Source organism: Equus caballus, chromosome 14 (assembly GCF_041296265.1).
Source record: "Equus caballus isolate H_3958 breed thoroughbred chromosome 14, TB-T2T, whole genome shotgun sequence".
Taxonomy (NCBI): domain Eukaryota; kingdom Metazoa; phylum Chordata; class Mammalia; order Perissodactyla; family Equidae; genus Equus; species Equus caballus.
Window position 1 is genome coordinate 107,900,209 of NC_091697.1, and position 26,240 is coordinate 107,926,448.

The window sequence follows — 26,240 nt, forward strand, 5'->3', positions numbered from 1 at the left end:
AGTGGTTCCTGGGGTGCCCTGTGTCCTGGCATGTTCTGAAGTTCATTTGCCTTAGAAACCACCTCCTGCCGGCTTGGGGGGGTTTGCGCAGTCTGGGCGGAGGTCATGCTGCCTGTCTGAGTTCTCAACAGTGGCCCGGGAGCCCAGGGAGAAAATGATGCAGCGGAAATTAGAACTGTGGAATGGCCCCCTAACCGAGGAAGAAGGAAGCTGGGCTGGAGCCATTGGGTGAGTTAAGTGCTCACACACACAGCACGCCCCAGCCCCTGCGGTGGGCTCGCCCTGCCTGCTGGCCTCCCAGCAGCTCGGGAGGAACAGATGGGCAGGGCCTGTGGGACAGGAGGCCCAGGGTGTGCGAGAAGCAAGTGCGGGCCAGTCCCTTGCAGAGCTCCTGAGAGGCTGCCTGGGAAGCAGCCCTGGGGTGGGGTGGGAAGGACGGCCAGCTGTTGGCAAGGTCCGGGGACAGTTTAGCTGCGCTGTGGAGGGGCACGAGACGCTCACAGGAATCCTTCCAGTTTCCACTGGCGACATTCAGGGTACGAATAAGGTGTTGCCCTCTGTCACTCAGTATTGCGGTCCTCTGAGGGGGAGAGAAGTGTGTGTGTGTATGAGAGAGAGAGAGAGACAACATGAGCGACAAAACTGCCACTTCATTGCTGATCCCCAGGGCAGCAGCCTCAGCTCCTGCTGGCCCAGGTCCTGCGAAGACGCTCCTGCCTCCTCCCACCTCCTAGTTGAGTCTGACCGTCTCCCCAGGCCCGTTCTTACCCTCAGTTCCCCCCCGCCCCCTGCAAAGCCCACTTTGGCTTCTCACCGACATGCCTACAGCAAACAGCCAGAGCAAGCAGCAGGTCGATGTTCACAGCAGCCGGTGTGGATCTACCTGTAAGGAGCCACTCTGCCTGCCTGGCGCCCTGTCGTGGCTGAACCAGGTTCAGGCAGATGAAACAGCAGTGGACTCTGGGCTGCAGGCTCTGTGCCCAACCCAGGGCCTGGGCGACTCACGCTGCTCTGCCTCTGCAGGCAGGAGACAGTCGAGCAGGGGAGAAAGCCGCCGTCGGGGGTCCGGGGGCTCTTCTCCTGCTGTGGGCCTGGGCCGGGCAGACCCAGGTGCACCCCTCCCCAGCATGCCGAGCCCCAGATGCAGCCATCCCAGGCGCTGGAGCCGCCCTCCCAACGTCAAACCAGGGTCAGGAGAGGAATCAGGAACATCACCACCAGACGCAGAGGGTCTGGACTCCCACCCAGAAGGCCTTAGAGGAAACTGGAAGCCGAAACCAGGCAGGCCTGCCAACGAGAAGCGAGCTGACAGGTAGATAGGCTTTCTGAGTCGTGCACTACGACCACGGCGCCTGGGCTCGGGGAGCGCGGACCGAGTGGACTGGGGAAAGCACGGAATGTTTGTGCTCACATGTCGGAGTGGCTGGTTAAGCAGGGACGTGAGATGGCCAGCCGGGCGGCCTGCTGGGGGCAGGGCAGACGAAGCACCAGCCCCGGGCATCTGTGCGAGAGCTAAATATGGACCTGTGAACAGAAGCACAGCTTGTCCCCTGCCGGGAGCCACTCAGCTCTCCACACAGCAGCTGCTTCAATCACAATGGAGGGCCCTCTCCTGCTTCCAGCACAATGAAGGCCTGAGTTGTTCTACACGAGTGGGACCTCCCCTCAAATAGCAAAACTCTTTTATATTAATAATTTAAAATAATATCATTCAGCTCAACACCTGTGGCTCTTACCATTTTACAAAAAAAGAAGATAGTCACAAAGCCTGTGACCCCCACCACTCGTTTAAGCCCCAAGTGAACATGCCCCAGGTTCCTATCCGGTGCTACATACCCTCAGGCATGAACTCTGAGCTCTGAGAGCTTGTTGGTGGAAGAGAATATGAGCCATTACACAAACAGCACAAAGCAAGGCAGATGGCAGCACCTTGCAGGAGGCACCCGTAGGAGGGATGTGACCCAAACACTGTGCCCCTACATGGGCTCACATATGTACATATACAAATGTCGTAGCTCTGCCCACTGAGAGAGGGACATCCCAGTGGCCACAAGCATGCCCAGGGCCCAGGTCTTGGTTTCCAAGTGCCTTTCTCCAACAACAGGACTCAAGGCTATTTGGAGAAATGGTAGATTGTAGGGGAAAGACAGGATGGAGGGGCATGTCAAAAGGACACAGGAGCCAACCTGAAACAGCTCTCAGTAGCCAAAGCTAGGATGACTTGAGCCCCAAAATAAATAATGAAAATGTTGGATTATAACCCAAAGAACAAAATAAATACCCAAAAGTCCATTCTGATATAAACAATTAACTAAAGAAATCAATGAGCGAGAAGGACAGATCTTCCTCACAAAGAATTCCAGGGATAAATGTAGAAGGGGTGTCAGCTGGAGGCGGCTGTGAGAACACCACAGTAGGACCGTTGCGGGCGGATCCTGATAAATGCTGAAATTAGTGGGTGGACCTCTAAGGGGAAACACAGCTTCGAAGCACTTCTCCCCAAATTTACTAATTATTGTGGTGGTTTTAACAGTTGATCAAACTCTTTGACACCCTGCCCTCCAGGACGTAGCGCTTAACTCCTCTCCCCTTGGGTGTGAACTGCATGTCCAGACTCCCTCGCAAGCATCATTTGTGGACGGAGAACATGACAGTGGAGGAAGCCGGCCAGTACCGCCTTATGACATCACCAGTGATAACGCACGTTGATACCACATGCCCACTGACGTCACAGTGTGAGAAGAGTAGATCTCTTCTGTGATATTTTCCCCAAAATCCCAACCTCAGCCCATTAATGAGAATATACCAGATAAACCCAAATTGAGGGACATTCTATAAAATATCTGACCACTACTCTTCAAAAGCATCGAGGTCACGGAAGTCAAAGAAAACTGAGGAACTGTCATGGGTTGGGGGGACTAAGACAGGATGACTAAACAAGATATGGTATCTGGTTGGATCCTGGAACAGAAAAAAAGACATTCATGGAAAAACTGGGGTAATTCACATAACATCTATAGTTTAGTGAAGAGTGGTATCAACATCAATTTCTTAGTTTTGATTACTGCACCAGGGTTGTGTAATATGTTGGCATAAATGGAACCTGGGTGAGGGAATACATTTCTACCTGCGAGCCCACAAAATTCCTGAGTCATGGCCAAGTGTGCACGTGTGGAGCACACCCCAAGAAGCATAGCAAAGCCTTTGAGAACTGCACCGTATGAATCACCACTCAAGTCCCGGAGCACGGGCAAGGGCATTTGCAAGGGGCAGCCCCCACCAGCATCACAAAGGCTTTGAAAGCTGCGTGACGCGGGAACCACGATTCCCATAAGGTGAGACAGAACTTGCAGCCTGAACCTAAGTGACTTGATTGCCTGCTGAGGCAGAAAGCTCCACATTCTCCTGAAGGTTTTAATGGGACTCAGAGTCTCACAGCTCAGTACGCAAATGGGCCTGGGTATCATCCAAAGTTACCCGACGTGCCAAGAACCAGGAAAACCTGACCAATGCTCAAATGGAAGAGAGAATCAACAGGAGCTAACCCCAAGATGACCCAGACGTTGGAATCATCAGATAAAGACCTCAAAGCATGAAATGGAGTAAAAGTGAACACTCTTGAAAAATTCACTGGAAAGACTCAAATAATTGGAGTCCACCTTCAAAAAACTAGAGATGACAGGAAAAAAAGCTTCCATTAACTCGAAGATGGATAAACAGAAATGATCTGATCCGAAGAACAGACAGAAAAGAGGTTGAAAAAGTGAACTGAGCCTCAGGACCCCACTTAAAGGTCTAAAGTGTGTGATTGGAGGCTCCAGGGAGAGAAGAAAGAGACTGGGATAAAAGAACTCTTTTGACGAAATAATTACAAAAAATTTCCCCAATTCAGTGAAAGACATAAATTCATAAGTGTGAGAAGCTCAGGGAACATCAAATAAGATAAATCCAAATAAAACCGTCATAAACTGTGAAAGCCAAAGGAAATGAAGAAATCTCGAAAGCGGCCAGAGAAAATGACACATTACAAGCAGGAGAATACAAATTTGATTGCAGTTTTCTCACAGAAACCACAGAGCCCAGAACGAAAAGATCGCTCAGCTCAGATTCTGCATGCCATGAAAACGTCCTGCAGGAACGAAGTAAAATAAAGACCTTCTCAGACGAAGGAAAACTAAGAGGTTTCGTTGCCAACAGACCTGCTGTAAAATCAGTGTTAAAGGAAGTTCTTCAGATAGAAGGGAAATGATCCCAGAGAGAAGTTAGAATTTCGGAAATGAAGGAAGAGCAGCAGAAATGGTGAACATCCTAGTGAATACCACAAACTACTCTTCTACTAAGCTTTGACAGCACGTACGACAACTGAGAGCCGAAACTATAACGCACTTGGGGATGGGGGCGCTTAATGGCGGAGACGGAACATAAATGATGCACATATAACGTAAAGGGGGAGAGAAAAGGAACATGGGTGGTTGAAAGGTTTCTATGTTCTACTTAAATTAGCCCCATATTAAATTTAAATACAATTGAAAAGTTGGGTGTGTATTGTAACCCCTAGAGCAACTGCCAAACATAAATGCGAGGAGATAGAGCTTGAGCGGGACGGCCTGAGCCCTCCCAGGTCTGGACCGGACACTCTCCTTGTCTGAGGCCACGCGGAGGGATTATTGCCTGTGGCTCCCCAAGACCTCCCTTCTGGGGCTCGCTGGAAACCCCTCCCACTGCCACATTTTCTAACATCACCATAGCTGTGGGGACAGAGGCGGTTAATCACCCCATCCACATCCCAAAGTCATAAGGCAAGGAAGAGTGGGAGGAAATTCAGGCCCTTCCAGCCCTGACCTCTGATCTTGCAGATGGGGAGACTGAGGCAGAAAAGGAAAGTTGCTACATGCTCAAGACCCCACAGCAAAGCACTGTTAGAACCAGGCCTGGAACCACATCTCCCAACCTACACACCATGGTGAAGTCGAAGCGCTGGGGCCCTCTCCGGTCCCCCTGCCTACCGTGGAGCAAGATTCTGTGTCCAGCTGTCCTCCAGGACTGTCAATAACTGGCACGTAGGTGGATGTTTCAGGTGCCAGATGCTGTTCTAAGTTTCTCTCTCTCTGTCCATCTATATGTTATCTAGCTATCATCTATCATCTATCTGCTATCTATCTATCTATAATCTTTCTCTCTATATATATCTATCTTCTATCTATCATCTATCTGTTATCTATTGATCTTTCTATCATCTATCATCTACCTATTTATCTATCTATCTTTCTATCTATTTCTATCTATCCATCTATCTACCCATCCGCGTGAATCCTCACATTACCTCAATTGACGTGGGCACTATTATTCTCTCTGTTTTATAGATGGAGAAACTAAAGCATCGAGAAGTTAAGAAACGTGCCCAAGGTTAGACATCTAATAAGTCTTGGCTCTGGAATTTGAACCCAGATCTGGCTCTAGCATCTAAGTTCCAAACCCTCTCTGTCCTCTCAGGAAGACCAATCCAGAGCAGAACTTTCTAAGACATTCCATGGTCTGGAGGAAAATATGCCCTGGCTGCTGCTAAGCCGTATCCCACACCCCCAGAAGCATTTCTAACCAGGGGAAATTGGTTATTGAGCATACAGAGGGCAGTTGTGAAGGAAAAAATGAGAAGGGAGGAGCTGACAAGAGACCCCAGGTGCCTGAGAGGCGGTGAAGAGAGGGGAGGCACTGTTGCTAAGCAACCGACCTGAGAGGGGTCCTCCCATCCTCTCAGACTGGAGGAGAGTTTCCCAGCCTCCTCTGTTCTTAACAGTTCCTTCTTCCCTTCAGCCTGCTGCCTCCTGAGTCTCTGCCATCCCTAGTCACAGAGGGAAAGCAGCCTGGCTGCGCCCCAGGACCCCTAGTAGGGGCCAGATAAGGAGCCTCCAAGTCATGCTGGAATCCAACCTCACTGCCTGGGAAAGTCTGGTCTCCTGTGGCCGCCAGAGATGGGAGGCCCTGGCCAAAAAGGAGGCTTGGCTGAGCATCAGCAAACCCCTTCAGGCTCCAGCTCAGTCTGACTGGGGGGCAGTGACTGACAGTTTGCTGGTGGGCTGACGAGGGCCCTCCTCATCTTGCTTTCCTTTTGCCTTCCTCAAATGTGTTAGCTGTGCCTCCAGTTCTGTCCAGGGATCCACACGGTGTTGTTGCCAGTGGAGCCTCACAAGTTTGTCCCAAGGAGCAGATGAGTCACACTCTCTCCAAACTCCTCATCTGGGTTAACTGTGATTCATTGGAGGGGAAAGGCTATTCCCACAGCCAACTATAAAAGGCCAAAAATGAGATCATCCTGACCCACCAAAGAGGGCCAGACACTTACCCCTCCCCCAGGAAAACCAGGGGACTCCATGGAGAGCTCAGAGTGTGGGGGCACCTGCCTTCTCTGCCCACAAGCCCACTCGTGTTGACATGATTCATGGTCCAGTCTCCCCGCAGCGGCCTGCACCATCCTCCTCCCCCAGTGACAAATGGAGAGGCCACTCTTCCTGCCACATGGCCTCATTCCGCTCACAAGCCGTTAGCCACCAGGAATTGCACCATTTTCAATAAACAGCCTCACTGGAGGCCTTGTATGTGCGGCTTTTATAACCTATGTGTATGACAGTCAGCAACATGCTAGAAATCCCTCCCTATTGAGTTAATATCATCGGGAAACATGCCAACTTTTTTGCAAGGGAAGAACCAAGAAGGAGAGCCCAGGACAGCAGCCCCTACCTGGAGCGCATCTTGATGACAAATGGCTCAACTACCACTTTGCGGAGGTAAAGGTGTGAGGCTGCGTCTTCCTGCAGCCAGAGGCACTGAGAAGCCGGTCGCTGCCTTCTGCTGAAGGTCAAGAGCAGCCTCAGTACACCCTACCGCCTTCTCCCAGGCCTTTTCCAAAAGTGAGGCTCCAACGGTGGGGGCACTGGGAATGCTGAGGGGCAGCAGGTCCACCTCCCACTCCTTCCTCTCGAGCACATCCCAGAATGGAAGCCACTGCTGCTCACTGGTCTTCCAAGGAAGGCGACACACACTGCCGGAGGAGCAGAGGGCACGGGAGGCCTTGGGGGTTGGAAACGTCTCACATTTGGTGCAGGAAGAAGTTGCGTTTCCAACATACTGTCAATTTCTCAGAAACCAGCAAGTGACTGTCTGCCCTTCCTCTAACCCGGGGTCCCAGGTTTGGACATCTGCCCCAAGACAGCTGGGGTCACTGTCACCAGTCCACCTGACGGAGTTCCCAGGGGAGGGAGCAGATGGCTCATTGTTATTCCATCCTTCTGCCAAAACCCAAAAAGGGCTGGATTGTTTTGGTGACTGAGGCTCGGAGTTCTCACGTGGCCCTCACCCCTCAGGAAGAGAGCCTGCTAGGCCTGGTGGTCCTGAGGGCTCGGCGGTCACACTGGGCGGCTTCCCACTGGGGTGAAGGAGAGGGGCTTTGCAATGACTCCCGTGCTCAGGAGGAGGAACAAGGAGGCTCTTTAGCCTCTCGTCTCAGCAGCATCTCCCCATTCCATCACTCAGACAGACACACGCACACACCACGGTTGGTATCATAAATGGTTTGTTTTCCTAAGGAGGGCAAAAATCTCCCCCTGATCACCATCAGACCTTGCCCTCTAGCCTCCCCTCTCATCCTTTGAAATCATAAGTGAGGCACGGGGGGGTGGATAAACTCAAGTGGACAAAGGCAGTGACTCCTGCCTCTCACACTCATGGCAGAAACCAAGGAGGAAGGAAGGAAAGCATAATACTGGAGAATGTGCACTCGGGGAGCCTTCTTCTCAAGCTCCAAGAATCCTATCAGGCCCTGGGATTAACCTGTTCCCGAAAGAGATGAGTTGAATTGTGTCCCGGTCCCACACTCTCCACTGGCTCCTCTCTCTCCACTCAGCACTAGCGGAGGCAGCTGCCCGGTGGGTCCACTTCTACGACGGCTCATTCATATGCCGGCAGGTTTGTGTGGTCAGTTCCCCCTCGAGTGGCCCTCTCCACGGGCTGACTTGGGCTTCCTTGCAGCGTGGAGGCTGGGTTTCAAGTGTGAGCATGCCAAGAAGAGCAGCAGAAGCTGTGTCACGTTCTGATGACCTGGCCTCAGAAGCCACAAAGGTGTCCTCATAGCCACGTGTCCACCCACATTCATGAAGACACCCCCCTGGTGTCTTCTCACATTGTGAGAAGAGCATGTTGGATGAGCGACATCATGGCGGGCAGTTTGGGAGCTCCAACCTGCCGCAGACATGAGCTATAATATATATGAGTCCTTGCTGTCTTCTAGACTCTGGGCTAACCTGTGTAATGTGAGCTCTCATTTTACACCCCACAACCAGCCTAAACAGCAGGCAGTAGCACTACCCCGTTTTACAGATGAGGAAACTGAGGCCTAAAGGGATACTAAGCAATTTATCAGCTTGAAAGTGGCAGAGCTGGACTTTGAATCCAGATCCACTTGGGCCAAGTGCCAGAGCTCCCAGCCACGACGCCACACGCCTCTCAGAACTGACGGCCGGCTGGTCTGGGCCTCGCTAAGGCGGCACCGTGGAAGGAGAGACTGGGGATAGGAGCCAAAACTTCCGCTCCATCTCTGCCACTCCTAATCAGAGGAGCCATTTATTACATGCCTCATCTCACATATTCCTTAAAAGGAAGGAGTTATCAAGTGATGCCCAACTAACAGTGAGAGAATCGAGGCTCCACGAGGTGAAGTAACTTGCCCGAGTTGCACGGATGTTAACTAGCTGAGCTGGGATCTGGGACTAGCTCTGTGTTCCTCGAAGGCTCTTAATCTCTTCTGCCCAAGGCCCGAGTCCTGGACAAGCCCTTCACCCTCCGAGCCTCAAATCCTCCCTGTGCAAGAGGAAGCCTGTGACTTCTAAGGCCCTGTGGCTCGGTAACTCCACCGGGCAGTGCTGGGCCCTGGGCACTGAGGCCTCTGGGGTTAAACCCTCCAAGGCGTGGTTTCTCAACCTCAGCGCCGTTGACATGTGGGTGAACATTCAGTGTTGGGGCTGTGCTGTGCATCGGAGGAAGTTTAGCAGCATCCCTGGCCTCTGCCCTCTAGACGCCGGTCACATCCCCTCCCCAGAGCTCTGACGAGTAAAAATGTCTCCAGACATTGCCAAATGTCCCCTGGGAGTCAGTCTTGCTCCCCTGCCTAATTCTACACCTTTCCCGAGGTCCTGTTGGTCGGCATCTCCTCCCTCAGAGGTCCCTGTCCTCTTACTGGTCACGTCACCAGCTGGAGGACCCGGGAAGGATCTGGATGGTACAGCATACCCACTTTTTTCCTTTTGTTGAGCTATTTATTCTTTTGCCTCAGACTCTCATCAATGACTCAGAAATTGGTGGCGCTCATGCCAAATGCCAGACCCAAGCACAGAGGCGGCCTCTGCCCCTCCCTCCTGCCACCCCGCTCTGTTTCTCTCTCCTGTTCCCTCTCTCCACGTCCCTTCTCCTCAGACCCTGGTGGAGCAGGGGAGATGCCGTTGCCGGGAAATTGCTGTGTTTGGGCCACACCGCTTCCCAGCAGGCCTGCCCTGAGTGGGCCTGAGGGGAGCCAACTTCTCGTCCCCCGGCACCTGGCAGTCTGGCCCCCAAGGGTCCCGGCTAGAAGTGGACCGTGAGAGGTGTTATGTCAACAGGGACTCGAGCATGGAGGGACAACTCCCTCACACCCTCCTGTCCCCATGCCTGCAGGCTCTGGCCACAGAAGCACTCTTTCTGCTATCAACACTGAGCACCTTGGGGACATGCCTGGAGCAGGTCACAGGACACCTCAGGACCTCTTCCCTCTAAAGCCTAGAGCACTGGGGCAGGGGAGGTTCGAGAAGCCCCTACGAGCCCCCGAGGCTCCACCCTCTGCTCCTGTACCAGGCTGAGCCCTGACCACCTCACAAGGCACCCGGGACACTGTCATAGTCAGAGGTGCCCGTGTTTGGCGACAGCTCCTGCCCTGGGGCCCCACATCCACCTGGTGAGCAGGAGACGCCTTCTCCTTCTGTGTCTGAGCCCATCAGAACACTACACGTGGCCGGGTCTCTCGACTGTGCCTTCCCACGGGCCAGATGTCCCGGCTGCGTGAGCATCAGCCCTGGGGTATGATTTGCAGACACGGCTCTGGCCTGGCTGAGCCTCTTTGCCAGCGTCCCCCTCAAAAGACGCATATTCAGAATCAAACCCCCCATGATTCACGTTTTGCCACTCCCCCATCTTGGGTGATGCCAGCAGCCTGTGCCGTAAATACCTAAACAGAGCAGGTCTCTGCAAGGCCCAGCTCGTTCTGTGACACGACCATCCTCATGTCATTACTTCAGGTTGGTGTCGTCACTGAGACTTCAGGAGTCTCCCCACGTCCTCAGCCAGTGGGATCATTACTTCTCTGAACACCAAGTCTACGCTTTCCTTAAATAGCCAATGATGACGTTGGCTCCCTGACAACCATGTCACATCACTGACCCGCAGGGAGCTTGGAGCTAACAAACCTCCAAGGGGTTTTCACACTCACTCCTGTCAGCGCGGGCAGTGGCCCCAGTACCAGCTCCACGCGGCTGATTCTTTTAACCTGATCGCTGGAGGTTTCGTTTGTCTCTACTCACATTGCCTCCTGAGCTGTCTGTCTTTTTGAATCTCAGTCCTACCTTCCAATACATTTGTTCTCATCCAAGGTCTCCAGGACCAGCATATTTGAAAACCCAACCTTCCAGGTCTTCATCGAGGTTATTAATGAAAATATCGGCCGGGATGGTGGTTGTTTGAGACTTGTCCGTGGGAGAGGTCTGTCCATGCAACAGCGGTCCTGGGCGTGGTGGTCCGAACAGCTCTGAATTCCTCCCAGCAGAGGACCAGTGAGTCACTGTTTAAGGCTTTGATGCGGGATGACCTGAGGAACTTTGCTGGAAGCTGTTTGACGGAGCATGGAGTGGGGTCTGGAGAGTTCCCATGGTGAGAACCAAGCTCAGGAAGGCGGCCGGGACACCAGACTGCAGACTGGACAGGCAGTGGCAGTGCCGTGGAGAAGGTGGAGTCAGAACAGGGCACGGAAGGTCGAGAGACATTGCTGAACACCCAGTGAAACCAGGGAGACGGGACAGGCCTCAGCGCTGGAATCTGAAGACAAACGAGCCTTGTCACCATGGCAACTTGTTCTATGGAATTCACAAGAAATGATGTGAGTCTGATGGTGTAACCAAGGGGTGGGAAGCGAGAGAAGCCACCTGATTTAAGTCCAGAGATGATCTACACGTCTCTGAACAAGCCTCTTTCAAGTGGTGGGGTCCTCTCTCGCCAGAGTGGTTTACTGGGCAGACGCTCCCGATGCAGGATCTGACGTTGTTGAACCCGGTCTGCGTTGTTCCCCAATCTACCCGCAGGGCAACATTATAAAAAAAGGCGAAGCAGAGACTTGGACAAAATGTGCTTCCGCAGGGCCCGTTCTGGCCCCTGGTGGGCTCCACTCTCTTCTAAGTTCTGCAAATTGTCTGATTTGTCATCTCCTCTAGGAGTTTACAGGGTATTAACGTCTGTGCTTTCTAGAAGCCAACTTCAGGAAAACCAGGCTATTTGCTTGGCCTCCCCATCCCCCGCCACTTGGTGCCTCTTTCTCTGTAGGCTTTGAAGAGAACCCACCCCAGGAACATGACACTCCCGCCAATTGTTGGCGCCCTGAGCTATGACCCGTCTTGTCTTGAAAGCTGCACTGGCTTTGTGCCGTGAGGGCCTCTTTCCCACCGCCTCCTGTCGTCAGGTGTCGTGCCCTCTAAGCCCCGTTTATTCTGCAAATTTCCAGTTTGGAGCCCCTGCTCCCTGATGGTCTAGGGAAGAACAGGAAGCGAGCTCGGCGCTTGCGCTGCGTCCTCAACTTTCCGTGCCCGCTCCTGGCCTTCATCTCGCCATCGTCCCTGATCCCTGTGCAGCTTCTTCAAAGCCCTTGTTTTCACCCTCAGCGTTTTCCACCAGCCTCCGCTTGCTCTGCGCCCTCCCCTTTCCGGCGTGACTCCTTCAGGTCTGTGTCACGCTCTGCACTTGTCTTTGACTATCAGCCCTTTCTCTTTCACAGAGTAACACTTTATTTAGCAGCCTCCTGCGTCCCTCCTAAGGGAGGCATCTTCCCTTGTGGAGACTCTGGCTGTGAGATCTCCCCTCCCTGTCTCTGGCTTCAGGCCATACCTCATCAGAGCAGCTCCAGAGGGGCAGAGAACCAAAAAGCATGGCTTAGAAAAGAAATCCCAATGCCAAGAGGGCAGGGAACTTAAAAATTCTGGTCTCGCCTCAGACCCCCTGAATCTCTAGAATGCAAGCCAAGGCATTCTTTTTCTTTTTCTTTTTTTTTTTTTTTAGGAAGATTGGCCCTGAGCTAACATCTGCCGCCAATCCTCCTCTTTTTGCTGAGGAAGATTGGCCCTGAGTTAACATCTGTGCCCATCTTCCTCTATTTTATGTGGGATGCCACAACAGCATGGCTTGATGATCTGTGTGTAGGTCCATACCCGGGATCTGAACTGGCAAACCCCGGACTGCCAAAGCAGAGCACGTGAACTTAACTGATACACCACTGGGCTGACCCAAGGCATTCTTTTTGTTGTTGTTGTTGTTGAGGAAGGCTGGCCCTGAACTAACATCCGTGCCCATCTTCCTCTACTTTATATGTGGGACGCCTACCACAGCATGGTGTGCCAAGCGGTGCCATGTCCGCACCTGGGATCCAAACCAGCAAATCCCAGGCCACTGGGCCGGCCCCCAAGGCATTCATTTTTAAACAGTTTCATCAGATGTTTCTTAGGCATCCCAGAGTCCGACAATCACTTCACTGAAGGCCGCAGAAAAGACAGCAGAGTAAGCTTTGATGCTGAGATGCAGGAGAAATCAAACGCTCCCCATTTCTCTGAACTGCGCACCTCTGTGAACTGAAACCCTACTAATTTCAAAGGGCTCTTTGGCCTGGGAGAAGGGAGTTGAACATTGGAAAAAACAAGACCCTAACTGAAATGTTAAAGGAGAAAGTTCTAAGGCTCAGTTGTAGAATTAGAATTTCATGCTGACATTAGAATAGTCATTCTCGTGTTATTTGTCTTCTTAAATCATCCCCATGTAGCTGGACAAGAACACGGTGTGCACACGCTCCGTGATAAATGCCAGGGCATCGGACAGTGGAAACATGTGAGTTTTGGAGCCCGGGAGACCTGGATCAGAGAAGTGTGTCTTCCACGTAACAACTGAGAGAACTTCTTCAAGTCGATAAATACATAAGCAAAATGGGGATAATAATACTAACCTTGATATTTGAGAAAATCAGTGAGTAAATAATGTATCTGTAAGGCACCTGCTGCACATGAGTTGTTCGACCCACATTCCTTTCTCTTCTCCCCTAAGGAAGGTGCGTGCCCAGATAGAAGCCATTTCCCCATTCCACCCCAGCACGAGACTGCTGCCCACAGCCCGTCTAGGAGAAGAGGGGCTCAATCTGTCCTACGTGGAGTCCTAATTTAAGGCTTGACTTCAATTAATCAGTCATTACCTGTAAAAATTATTGTTGCTCTGTCATAATTTCAGAGTGAGTTTTCCTAATAAGGGTTTAAAAATTAGAAAGCTCTCTGTTTTACAATGTATCTTGGAAGTCTCTTCATGAGAAAATGCTTTTGGAATATGAAGGCTATGGGATTTTGGAATTCTCCTTCATAAAAATTCCTTTCTTCTGAATAATATTTAATCTTTGTAACTACAGTGTGAGGTATCCTGGGAGGCTATATCTATGATTATGGTTCTGCTTTTTTAACTAAGTGCTGACCCATTGACAAGCAAGGGCTTTATCTGTCCATCTACACATCTACTTACAAGCTACGTAGCATCTAGTTTGACTGGAAGAGTCACTGCCCCCAAATCCAACACCCCTCAATACCCCTCCAGACACTTGTTTTCAGGCTGCCAGAACTCTTCTCAGATCCCTTATGGGGAAGCCTGCCTGCATTTAGGAGACCTAATAAGGAGTTTTGGTTTGTGGTCGCATCTTACATTTACACAACAACTCCTCAGATGGTGAGCCCTTAGAATAGAATCCAAGAATGCAGCTCCCTGCCAAGCCCTTCTGCATGAGAAACAAGGCCTGGAGCAGGACTCTTTCTGAATCTGCTGCTACAGGACAGTTAACGAGGTGACACACAGCTAAGGAAGTGTCAAGGTGCTGTCCAAGGGTGAAACATCTTTCCAGGCTCCAAGCAAGACGTGACATTCTCTTCCAAACTGGAAGCTTAGAACCCCATTCTTTTCACAGCTCAGAGAGAGGGCCGCAGAGGGCTCCAGCAAGCCAGCCATTTCGTTAACAGGCAGCCACCTTTATCAACAGGTGAATGAAGCAGCCAGCATTTTACCAGCATTCTGCAAAAAAGCAGAGCCGTGCAGAAACATTCATTAGCAAGAGTCAGTACATAAAGCAAGAACGTGAAGAAAGACAGAGAGCGAGGGAGCGAGGAAGGAAGGAAGGAAAGAAGGTTGGTCCTACACAGAGCGACTTGGGAACAATAGAACAGGGAACCACAGAGAAGATGCAGTTTGCCCTGGAGCCGAGACTCTCTCCTGACCCTCACTGTTAAGGGCGCCCGACGTTCTGTGGTGAGCAGGACCTGGAGACTGATGTGAAAACCAGTGTATGTTCTCTCAAGTTCCTGCAGTTCCTGTGTGTACGAATTGTGTCTAATTTCCATCAGTGAGTTCAGTCGTTCTCAATTCTTTCTTCACTTTCGCGAACCTTTCTGAGTATGTTCAATTGGAGATACACCGCCAGGTGAATCTTACTTGTCACACTTGAGGCTCTGATGTCAAGAACAGTAAAATCCAGGTAATCCGAGCCCTCCCACATCCACCCTCAAAGCTCTGTCTTAATGAGACTGAGTTCCCAAGATTCCTGAGTCCCAGAAAATGAAAAGCGGAGTGCTCCATGAAGTCAATGGGAGCCCAGATGTTATTTTGGTTAGTTGGTTCCTCAAGAACCTTTATAACTCCTTTTACTTAATTCAGGAATTTTAAACAGGAAATGGGAAGCAAGAAAGGAGTATCAGCTAAGGAAGGAGGTGGCCAAGATGGCACCAGGCATTTGGAACCAGTTGCTGTAAGAAATAACAAAACACAGAATGGCTCAAACGCAGTAGAAGTTGAGTCAACTGAGTCTAAGGTGCGTGTTCCTTCTCAGTGCTGGTTGGCTTATCTCCGTCACCCAACTGTCATTCAAGGACTCAGGCTGACAGGGGCTCTGCCATCTTCCTCATATGGTTTCTAAGGCCGCATAGTCAGCTCCATCCCAAGGCAAAGATCACGGAGGCGTGTTTAAGGGAGATGTCAATGGGACGGCCTAGAAATGGGACATGTGACTCTGTCCACATTCAGCTTGGTCACATGGCCTCACCTATCTGCAAGGGAGGTTGGGAAATATAGTCTTCGCTGAGTGCCAAGGAGTATCAGGAAGCAGATTATTTAGTATTTAGCCATCTCTGACCCAGAAGCTGTGTATATTTATCTCCCCCTCGCCCCCCACAAATCTGGATGCTTCATTTCCAGGACCTTTATAGACAGAGATGGTTATGTTTACTGTAATAACACAATGAGGTCAGAGCTACTGTTCACTGAGCACCTACTGTGCTCTAGAACCCCTGTTAAATGCACGCATTCTCTTATTGAATCCTTGTGTCACCCCTGGTTTCGCAGAAGAGGAGACCGAGGCTGAGAGGGTACGTCACCTGCCCGAGGACTGACGGAGAGTCAGGGCTGGGGCTTGAACCCGGGCTGTCGAACTCGATGGCCGAGCCTTTTACCACCTCATTATGCAGTCGTCACCTGCAGCACAGAAGGACCAAAGTACAAGTTGCAATCTGCTCCAAAGTTAAGCCAGGGCTCTTCTATTTTAAACCCCAGGAAAAGGAAGGAATGATCTTCGGATCTGGAAAATCCTCAAGTGAATGAACTTGAAATAGAAAACCAGGAAAGCCTTTGGCCAAGTTTAGAAATCCCTGGAACTCCTTGGATTCTGCCATTGAAACCTCGCTTGAGCCTTGCTGGCTTATTTTTAGTTCTTACCAGGCACCATTTCCTGGATCAGTGAAGCAGGTTTAAACATCCTCATGAGGGTTTTGGACATAAGTGAGGTTTTTTACCTAAGTGTGAGAGAAACGCATCTGAACTATGGGACAAGAAAATCTAAAATAAATACAAGCCCAATACTAAAGCACTAAGAGGACTTATCTACGACAGTCTGTTGGCTTAGCTGTGGCTGTCCCTCCTGAAAGGCTGAGATCCCCAAAACCTCGCTTGTTCCTTGAATCTGTCATTCCTGGCCTGACCCTGGAACCTGCAGGCCCCGTGAGTTATGGAGCATCCATTCCCAAGACTGTCTGAAGCCGTACCAAGGACAATGCGGATCCCTCAACTCTGCAAACACTCCTGTAACCTTTGCGGTTTGACCCTGACTAACTGCCTACGTGGAACTCAACACCTAGGTGGTCACTCAGGCCAAAACCAGGAGATGGAAGTAGAGATGTGCCCCGGAAATCCCAGGTGAGTCGGGTTAGTGACTTCTGCTCACCACCGTCCGCGGTAAGCAGCTATCGGTACCCGTGGGCACTGGGCCCAGGTTTCCCTTGGGTTTACGTTCACCATGTCGTCTTGGACGGTGGTCCTGATGCAAGGCCGCTTGTCCTCCGACTGGCATCTTGCTCACCTTGAGGCTGTTTGGGAAAGACGATCTTCTTCACCTCCTGTGAAGCCTCCAGGTTCCGCCCCTCTAGCTACGTGTTAACACACATGACACCATGAACTGTATGGTGATGGGATCCTTCCTCCTATTATGACCACAGAAAGAGAGGCAAAGACAGACAAGCTCACCCTGTTCCCTCCTGTGACAAGAGCGTCCTTTCTTCCACCTGTTTCCTCATGAAAAGAAATAGAGTGAAGTGAAAACATCACTGGAACATGGCAAACTGTTTATAAAGCTGGGTGGGGTACGAAGGGGATCATTCTATTATTCTATGCAATCATTTCATGATTTTTTAAATATTTCATAATAAATCAAATATCAAAGGGAAACCATCTGGACTGGGTTTCTTGTTTTTATTTCCAGTTCTACTACTCACCAGCGGGTCCTGGGCCACAAGGAACTGAACCTGCAGCAGCCACATGAGCTTGGAAGAGGATCCTGCCCCCTTCGTGCTTTCAGATGAGACCTCAGTTCTGATGACACAGCACTGACAGCCTCAGCAGAGACCTTGAAGCAGAGCCCCCGGCTAAGTCATGCCTGGATTCCTGACCCACAGAGACTGCGAGATAATAAATGTGTGTTCTCTAACCACCAAGTTCGTGGTGATGTTCTTGCACAGTGATAGACAACTGACCGTCCTCCTCTCCTTTCAGGTCGTCAGTGTAGGGAGTGGGGGAGTTTCCAAGAATGCTTTTGCCTGAGTGCCACCCTCGGAGATTCTGATTTAATTGGTCTGAGCCGTGGCCTGGATGTTACAATTTTTTGACATGACTTAGATGATTCTAATCTGCTGCAAAATTTGGGAACCCCTGCAAAGGCTGTTATTTCATGTTTCCTTTTCAACTGTCACTTTTGTGCTATTCTCAGATGCTCTCCTACGAATCACCGTACTTCATACTCACTTCAGACTCTGGTCTGCCTGGGAACGCATAATCCTTCCCTCCCTCGTACATGCTCACTCTTTAATACTGTGTTCCAGTCAAACGGCATTGACAAACCAGCAGTTATATGGCGTCTATAGATAGTGACACTCCGAAAAGGGAGAAGTGGGCCTCCGTGGCGCCTGTACTTTGGCCCCATGGTAATGGCACCCAGTTGGGTGGTGTGGGGTGGTGGTGTCTGTTGGGAGGGAAGGAGGAGTTGGAAATCTGGGATGAGGTATAACATTTCTGACCCATCAGTGACACAGCCTGGCACTGTTTAAGAAGTTTCAAGAAAACATCAAATATTCTAGCTTATAAGTGTAGTAAGTAACAGACTAAGAGCCACCATCATAAGGACATACAGCAACCGCTGGGTCTGTATCATCACCAACCAGTAAATGCTGGGTCTGAAGTTTTTTGGAGAAAACCATGGCCTTGCTCCTTCCCGTGAGAAATCACCACATAACGATAGTCACTTGCTCAGTGCCTGTATTCAAGGGCAATGTCAGTGCACATCTAGTGCAATATATAGAAATAGCAATCGTTAAGTTATTTTTGCTAGTTGAGATGACTGGTGGTGACTTGTTCTGACTGATGAATGTGTCTCTGATTTGTCTTTGCGATATGTCACAGAGGACGCTGGGCAGAAATCTGCCCTGAGCGATATGATTATTACGTTAATGGTTTGGGACCTTGAGGCCCCCAAACCACAAGGGCACAGTAACCTGACTTGGGGGGAAAATCCTGCCCTGGCTAGAGGCCAGAGTGACAGCTGACAAGGAACATAGCTTGCATGTGTGCAACTGGCTTCCCACTCTGCTCTCTCATCATGCTCTGCTGACCCCCTGCCCCGGAGACGAGCCCTGCCACCGGCTCCAGACACTGCTGCGAGCTGAGTGACCATTGCCTCCTCCCCCGACCCCCACTGCTAAACCTGCTAGGGGTTAGACGTTGATTTATTGCTTGTTTGCTGTTCAAACCGGCCAATATAAAGAGGAGAGCAATTCTAACAGTACCTTGCTGTGAGAGTTTGTATCCCTTCTCAAGTCTTCTCTTGGACAAAAGAACCCTCAGACTAAGGCAGCAGTATACGTCACTCCCCACAGAGGTAACCTGCTCCATGCCCAACCCAGAGAGACACCTCTCACAGGCAGTAAAGCATAGTGGATGGGAAGACGCACATTGGCACCAATAGAACAAGGTTTCCCAGCTCCATTTACCAGCATCCTGATCCTTGGACAAGACACTCAACCTCTCTAGGCCTCTGCTTCCTCGTCTGCTCGGCACAGTACCTGGGACAGGTCAAGTGCTCAGTGAATGGAAGCTACTGTCATTGTTAGTTACATTTTTCCACCCAGAGGTGTGATCGGTCCAGATGCTTATTCAAAAACTGGGTTACAGTCCACCCGGATTGGAAAATTATTATCTCTGCCCCATCCATTCCCTCAGAGAGGAGGTCAAGCCCAGGAGAGTGGGTTCACTCATTCTTAGCTATGCACCCGCCCCATATATTTCTACATGGAGAAGTAAAAATCTCCATTTGTTCTTGACAAATACCTATTGCACGTGCAAAGCACAGTGCCAGGTGTTGGAGGGGACAACAATGGTAAGACTGCAAGCTTGGAAGGGGATCCTTCCCCATTCAAGTTTTCAGATGAGACCGTGGCTCTGATGACACATCTTGAGAAATCTTGAAGCAGAGCCTCCAGTGAAATCATGCCTGGTTTCCTGACCCACAGGAACTATGAGATAATCAGGATGTGTTTAAGCCACTAAATTTGTGCTAATATTGTTACTAGAGGCACCTGCCTTAGTAGCTTATAATCCAGTTGGGGAAACATGACATGCCTCCTTCTGTTAACCAACAGGAGGGGTGCATTTGACAAGTGGTACAAGACATGTTCAACTTCCAAAGTGATCTATGGTTAATCTACAGTGGAATTCTTACTATTTCATGATAAATAATAAACCCTAAATACAGTATTGGGGGCTTAATTGTGTGTGTTTCAATTCAGATGATGATTGTTAAAATTTTTTTTAACTTTCTAGCAGGCAGGTATGGGACCATTTTTAGTCATCCATTAAACATGCAAAAGAAATAGACTCCAAAGGTAGGATTTAAAGATCTATACCTGAGCCAATTTTACTATTGTCATGGTGTCAGCTTTGGTTACCCACAGTCTAGGGAAGAGCATAGTTTTTATTTGTTTTGACTCATCAACCAGTTTTTAGACTTAAGTGTAGGCCTGGGTGGAGTCTGAGCTCTGGTGCCATGGGGTCCACGATGAGGAATGAGGAGGGAAGAAGCCCTCTGATTCTAAGCAGCTTGGCCTCGATTTGGGCAAAGCAAAGGATAATAACTATCAAGGTTTTCCTGGCCTCCCATAATCCTCTGCTAACTGTCTATGGAAATGATGGCAATTACTTCAAAGCCCCTGGTGATTCTGTCTTTGGTGCCATTCATTGTCGATTCACCTCGGTCGACCAGCTGTCTCACGGACTCGCCTTTTGTACCAAACCTTTAATGAAACTGGCATTTGTGTCAATAAAGTTTAAGCCCATCTTGCTGAGATAATTATCTGGGTCACTCGAATTTCAGCTACTTCAAATAATTACAGGCTTTTAGCTTCCAATATAAGGTGATGATTAAAGGAGAAGGAATCAGGGGTCCCCACACTGAAGTCAATTAGATGGAAATGCTGGCAGATCCCCGCTCAGGCCTCTCATGTGAAGGCATAAGCCTCTGGGCTATGGCGGGGCCTCACAGAGAATAAATCCTTCATAAAATACACATTTGTTTGGCTGAGCTGTGATCTAATTTGCGGACGCAACGATTTCACCATCTTGGCTGTTAAGGGGCAGAGCCGTCTCGTGAAGACCATCATAAAGATGGTTTGTGGTTCAGTGGCACTGGTGTCAACAACCAGAGCACCATTCCATTTTCCCGAAGAACAAAGATTTGAGCAAACATCACTGTATGGGTCTCCAAGCCATCCACACCCAGGGGCTAGCATGAATTCTACAGCCTCACCAGATTTCTTTTCCATGGCCTGGTAAAGCTTCAAGGGACCAACTTTTGGTCATTTTATCTATTTGTCCCTATATTCTTCCTGTAACAAAACTCACTAGTTACAAAAGACTCATGTTCTCATTTTGGTCAAAAGCTTGAAACATGCAGAAAAAAAAGTCTTTGGAAACCAGGAAATGGTGACACTTAAATCCCTTTCCTTCTGTGGACTAGAAAGACAAAGCCCTTTATTAATCGCCGCCCCCACTGCCGTCTCCACCTGTCAGCGTTTGAAACTGGGGCCTAATGGTAGACGGCTTCTCCTGCAGATGGTAATTGCCTTTCCCACAGAGATGCTATCTCCAAGCAACCAGGACAGGAGCTATGAATCCGCCTGCGCCTCTCCATGCAAATCGCTCGCGATGAGATTGAGATTTCCCACAAGAAAGCCGCACTGCCTCAGTCCGTCACGTGCATTCTCACCTCAGGTGCGGGATGTCCTCTCGCAGCGAGGGAATGTCGGTACTGCGTACACGGTACACGGAGATAAGACTCAGGCACTGTGTAGCCGGATCTCAAATTGAAAAGGAAATCCTGTCATTATTGATAATGCAGTTCAATAATCGTTACTCATTATTTAAAGCCGCCTGACTGTCCACAGCTGGCCACATTAGGCCCCAAATGAGATAATGGTGTTTCGTATACGCTCCTCTCACATTAGCTTTTTTTTCCCGCATTAGCTTTTTCATGCTTTTGTGCAATGTATTTTTGGTCTTTGGCATGACTTGACTATTCAGTTTAGATGTTCCTATAAGTTTTCCTGTTTTGTTTCCTTAATATTCTTTTGGCCATAAACTCCTCTGCTCCAAAAACAGGATCTAGGGGCAGATAACATTCTATTGCACTGAGCAACATCATTACTGTTCAATTAATGAGCAGTTTGCCTGAACGACTCGCCGAGGGGAAGGGCCACGTGACCCCTCAGGGGCACACAGGTGGTGAGCGCTTGACACAGACTTCCAGGTCAGTGAACAACTCGCCCCGCCTCCATCGGCCCTTACCATCCCCTCCCTCTCTGGAGTCCAGCTTACTTCCCCCACCCTACACACTCCATCTCCTAGGCTGCCTTGAATTCCGAGTGTGAAAATCAAAGAGGGAAATAGACATAAGAGACTCCCTCTGTGGCAGAGAGTCCCCCATGTACATCGTCCCCTTCTTCCATGACAATATGACCCCTGATTCTTGGCTGGGCACGTGGCTGCCTGGAACACGGTTTGGGATGATAGATGACTAGATCAAACCAATGGCTTATCAACAGAAGTTTCTTTTTGGCAATGTTTGGGAAAGTCCACCAAAACATACCTGGCCTGGAACCTTCACCACCTTTCGTCTCTGTCCTTTCTCCATACTATTGTCTGGTAGATATGGCTACAGTTCCAACCACCATCTTGATGCAAGAAGTCCAGGGCCAGGCCTGAGGTATGGCACAGAACTCCACGGATCAGAGCCAGCATCCTGAGCCTGAGCTGCCCACCTCCGACCCTACTGTGAGCGGCACCCATTCCCTTCTGCTTAAGCCACGATTGCTGGAGATGTCTGTTGCAATGGAATCTCATCTTCACTAGAGATGCTCTGATTCTCATTAGCCCAGAGGCTGATTTTGTTTGTGTCTGCATGCAGATCATGAATTATTCAAGCACCTGGTAAGATCATGTGCTTGACAAATGTTTGACAAACTAATTAAAAGACTAACTCTCTCATTTTTTTAAAAGCTCATTTTATTCACTTATTTAATGCCCAAAATAGAATTTTAACGAATGAAAACAAATAAGCCTGTCTTATTTTTTGTAAGCAACTTGTTACAGAGTTCTAGAATCTAGGTCCACAAGTCTGCTCACCAACTGTGTGACTCCGCTTTCTGGGACTCACTTTGCTCATCTGTGAAATGGGCCTCTCTTCTTGGGGAGCTGGGAGGTGGGGAGGGAGCAGGACAAGAGGAAAGCACAGAGGGCCTGCCTCCAGCCCCACAGCCCCTTCTCCATCCCAAGCAGTAGCTTTAGGATTCCACGTCAGATTTTGTTTTATAAGCGAGTTTCACCGTGGAAACGAGCGTCTTAAAAGTCACTGGAGCAGACCTTCTGTGAGGTCCCTTCCAGTTCTGACATTTTACGATTACAGAGCCTCATGGTAGCGGGTAACCCTGTGTGAGCCGACTCAGACCGGGAGTAGCATTATCCCAGAGGTGTTGCCAAAGCAGAGGCAGGATGGGAAGATGTCAGATCCAACAGGAAGGTGACAGCACCCGGCTTCTGTCCTGTTTGTCTCCAGTTATGCATTAAACACCAGGACAGGCACGAGTCGAAGGACAGACACTTGCTTCATAGACACCCAGTCAAGGCTGCAGACTGAGTAGTAGTTAGGCCCGTTACAACCGAACAGGGCGGACGCTGCCTGGAAGCAGTCATCCCCCTTATTCGCAAGACAATCAACCACAGGAAAGGAGTGGCAAGGCCTGAGGGGTGCAGACCCCCGACACCCTGCTTGCTAGGGTGGGCCTGGCTAGAGATGTTCATGCCCCAGGCTGGGACCTGGGAACGGCCCTGCCAGTCCCACCCCAGCTGCAAAACAGACAGACGGCCCGGGAGCCAGGAGACCGTGCCCTGGTCTCAGCTCCGCTGCCTCACCAAGTCATTCTCCCTCTCTGAGTCTCAGTTTCCTCTTCTGTAAATGAGCGGGTTGATGTAGATGATCTTGAACATACTTTTGGTTCTGAAATTCCAGGGTTGAGTGTGTAAAATGGGGGTGGGGGGGAATGCTTCTTCCCAGTTGTGACGTGTCTGTGGATAGAGCAAACTGCCCAGTGGGGCACTTCGGGACTCTTTACCCCTCGACTCACGCTGCATCCGTGGAGGTGGGGACCTATCTGGTTGGTAACTGTGGGGGGAGTTCGAGGGCTGGCTCAACTCCATCCTTCCTGCTTGGCACAGGGGGCGAGTGGTCTGCCTCCACTGCTGCGCCGGGGCAGCCTCCTGCTACAGGGCCCTGCCTCCACCCCGCACTGCCCAGGACAAGGAAGGTGTCCTCCTTCGGAGGTTCAGCACTAGCAGGCCCTCTTGGCTTCACTCCCAATTCCACGTCCTTCCACCTTGCCTAGGGGAGACCTCATTTCACAGTCTGAACGTTGAGGTGGGCATCAGCCTTCAGCCCACAGGCCAGCATCAAAGGGGGCCCCTCTGTCTTGCTGATTCTTTTACAGAACTACCCTGTGGGAGAGGTGCCATCACCCCATTTTACAGACGGACAACCTGAGACTCAGAGTTTAACTATCTTGCTGGAGGTCCCAGCTGGGTGACAGTGTGTACCTCACTGGGTTCATGTGAGGATAGTATGAGCAGTTTGTGAGTGTGGTTTCCAGGTTGTGTCTCCAAGGCCTGGCCGTGTGACATGAAGGGGACCATGGGATGCCGCTGTCTGGGGAGCAGCCCCCTGTCAGCAGCCTCATGGGTGAAGGGGGAAGCCCGCCTTGAAAGCCACGTCTCCAAGAAGTCTCCGTCTGCTCCTCACCCAGTTCCTGCTCAGCAGCAGCTGGTGAGCGGAGGCGGGACTGGGGCCAGCGGCGCCCCAGGAACCCACCTCTCTCCGCGGAGGCCTGATGCTGGAGGAGACGCCGGGGACTGTAGACGGCTGGGGGCGGGGACAGGCTTGCCGTCTCGCCGGGTCCCTCTCAGGAGGGCAGCTCACCCCGGAACGGCTCCCGAGGGCAGCCTGCAGCAGCCCTGTCAGCAGAGAGAGGCTTCCCCTGGCAAGGCTGTCAGCGGCAGTCCGAGAACCCTCTCCAAACCCCAGCAGCCGCCTTACACGTCACCTCCTCCAGAGGTGTCCTCACTGTCCAGATCAGCGGTTCCCACCCTGGCACCCCAGAGGATCCCCTGGGATGGCTTTAAAAAGCAAGATGCCTGGGCCCCGTGCCTCCCCTGGGCAAATCAGGATTCCTGGGGGTGGCACAGCGGCCGGGGCTGGGAACTGGTGTTTGGGACAAAGCTCAGCCCTTTCCAGCCCAGGCCCGTGTCCTGCTGGGATGCAGTTCAGCAAATGCCGTGTTTATGGGGGGGGGGCGTTCCATGAGCACCGGGGCGTGGGGTGCCCTCCTCTCCCGTGCTTAACACAGCTCTCCACATTGGAGCAATTCAAATAACGTTTGCTGAATAAAATCAAACAGTAATAACTTGGAATTCAGGACTTTTTCTCAAAAAAACTCAATACATTTTTACACCGAAAGTTGAGGACAAGTATACGTGTCTGCACGTGTGTCTCATAGTTTCGCAGTTGAAACCCACACTCACGAACAGCTCACACAATCCTTACATGAACCCCGTGAGGCAGACACGATCACCCAGCTGAGACCCCAGCCGAGTTAGTTAAACTCAGAGTCTGTTTCTTCGTCTTTAAAGTGGGGATAACAGTGCCTCCCTCATAAGGGTGTCGAGAGGATTAAATGAAATAACCCTGGCCCCCGGCACACTGCCTGGTCTGTAGGAGGGTTCGAGGATGCTAGTGATTATTGTATAACTGTAATTATTCCCCTCATGGGATGGAGGGTAAAGTGAGGCTCAAACAGGTAGTGACTTGCCCAGGGTCCCACAGGGTTAGGTCTGCTGACGCCCAATCTTGTGTTCCCTTATGCACCATGAGGAGGACATTCCTCTGAGTAGGGAGAGGCAGGCACTATCAGCCTCGTTTCCCAGGTGGGGACATTCGTGATCAAGAGTCACGATGGATCAGCACCTTGATCAGGAATCAGGGGATTTCCACCTGCTCCCACACAGGCCAGGCGTGGACCTCCAGCGGTCCGCACCTCCTCCTGTGCCTCGGTCTCTGCCCCTAGACTGAGGAACTGACAAAACGACCACTGGGTCTTGGCAGCCCTGACGTCCAGGACTGCGTGTGAGCTGGGTCCAGGGCCCCTCACGGCACACCGCCCTCGTGCAGCAGCCTCCCGCCTGCCTCGCCTCCCAGCTGAGCCCAAGCCCGGGAGACAGAACATCGGGAGCCTGGAAAGAGGAGCCCCCGCCCCCAGGACCCCTTCCCTGGTGCAGGCTGCCACGTTCATCCAGCACATCCTGAGCCAGGAAGCTCTGGGGGACGTCCCAGGAGACCACCGGCTCAGGTTCCTCCTCCGGAGCCTTCTGCAGGGTGGGAAGCAGGCACTAACGAGTCTCTGGCTTCTCCAAGAAGTGCCAGAGCGTCTCTCTCCGCAGTTTGCCAGCCACAGTGCACCATTCCTGCAGGAAAAGAGCCTCTGGCCTTCCCCCATGTCCCATAACATGGGGAAACTGGGCAGAGAGCATAGGGAAAACCAGGCAGAAAAAGAGCCAAAAAAGACCCTGAAACCACGTCAAAATATTGCCTTTAATCATTTCCGAGTGATTTTATTCTTTGGGCTGTCCTATGTTTGTTTGTTTGTTTGTTTTAATAGCGAGTAGGTATTAGTTTTCCAAAAAGACAAAGTCCACAACAATTTTTTACGTTTATCCAGGCAGGAGCTCATGAAGAGGTGAATTGCCTC

The 26,240-nt window shown here is 50.8% G+C and overlaps 1 long non-coding RNA gene across 1 annotated transcript; it reads left to right on the forward strand.

Moving 5' to 3' along the window:
- Nucleotides 1-89: 89 nt before the first annotated feature.
- Nucleotides 90-17,339, forward strand: LOC138917381 (uncharacterized). The gene is made up of 2 exons (XR_011425263.1): nt 90-228; nt 17,108-17,339. It is a non-coding gene; the product is annotated as an uncharacterized lncRNA (long non-coding RNA).
- Nucleotides 17,340-26,240: the final 8,901 nt, after the last annotated feature.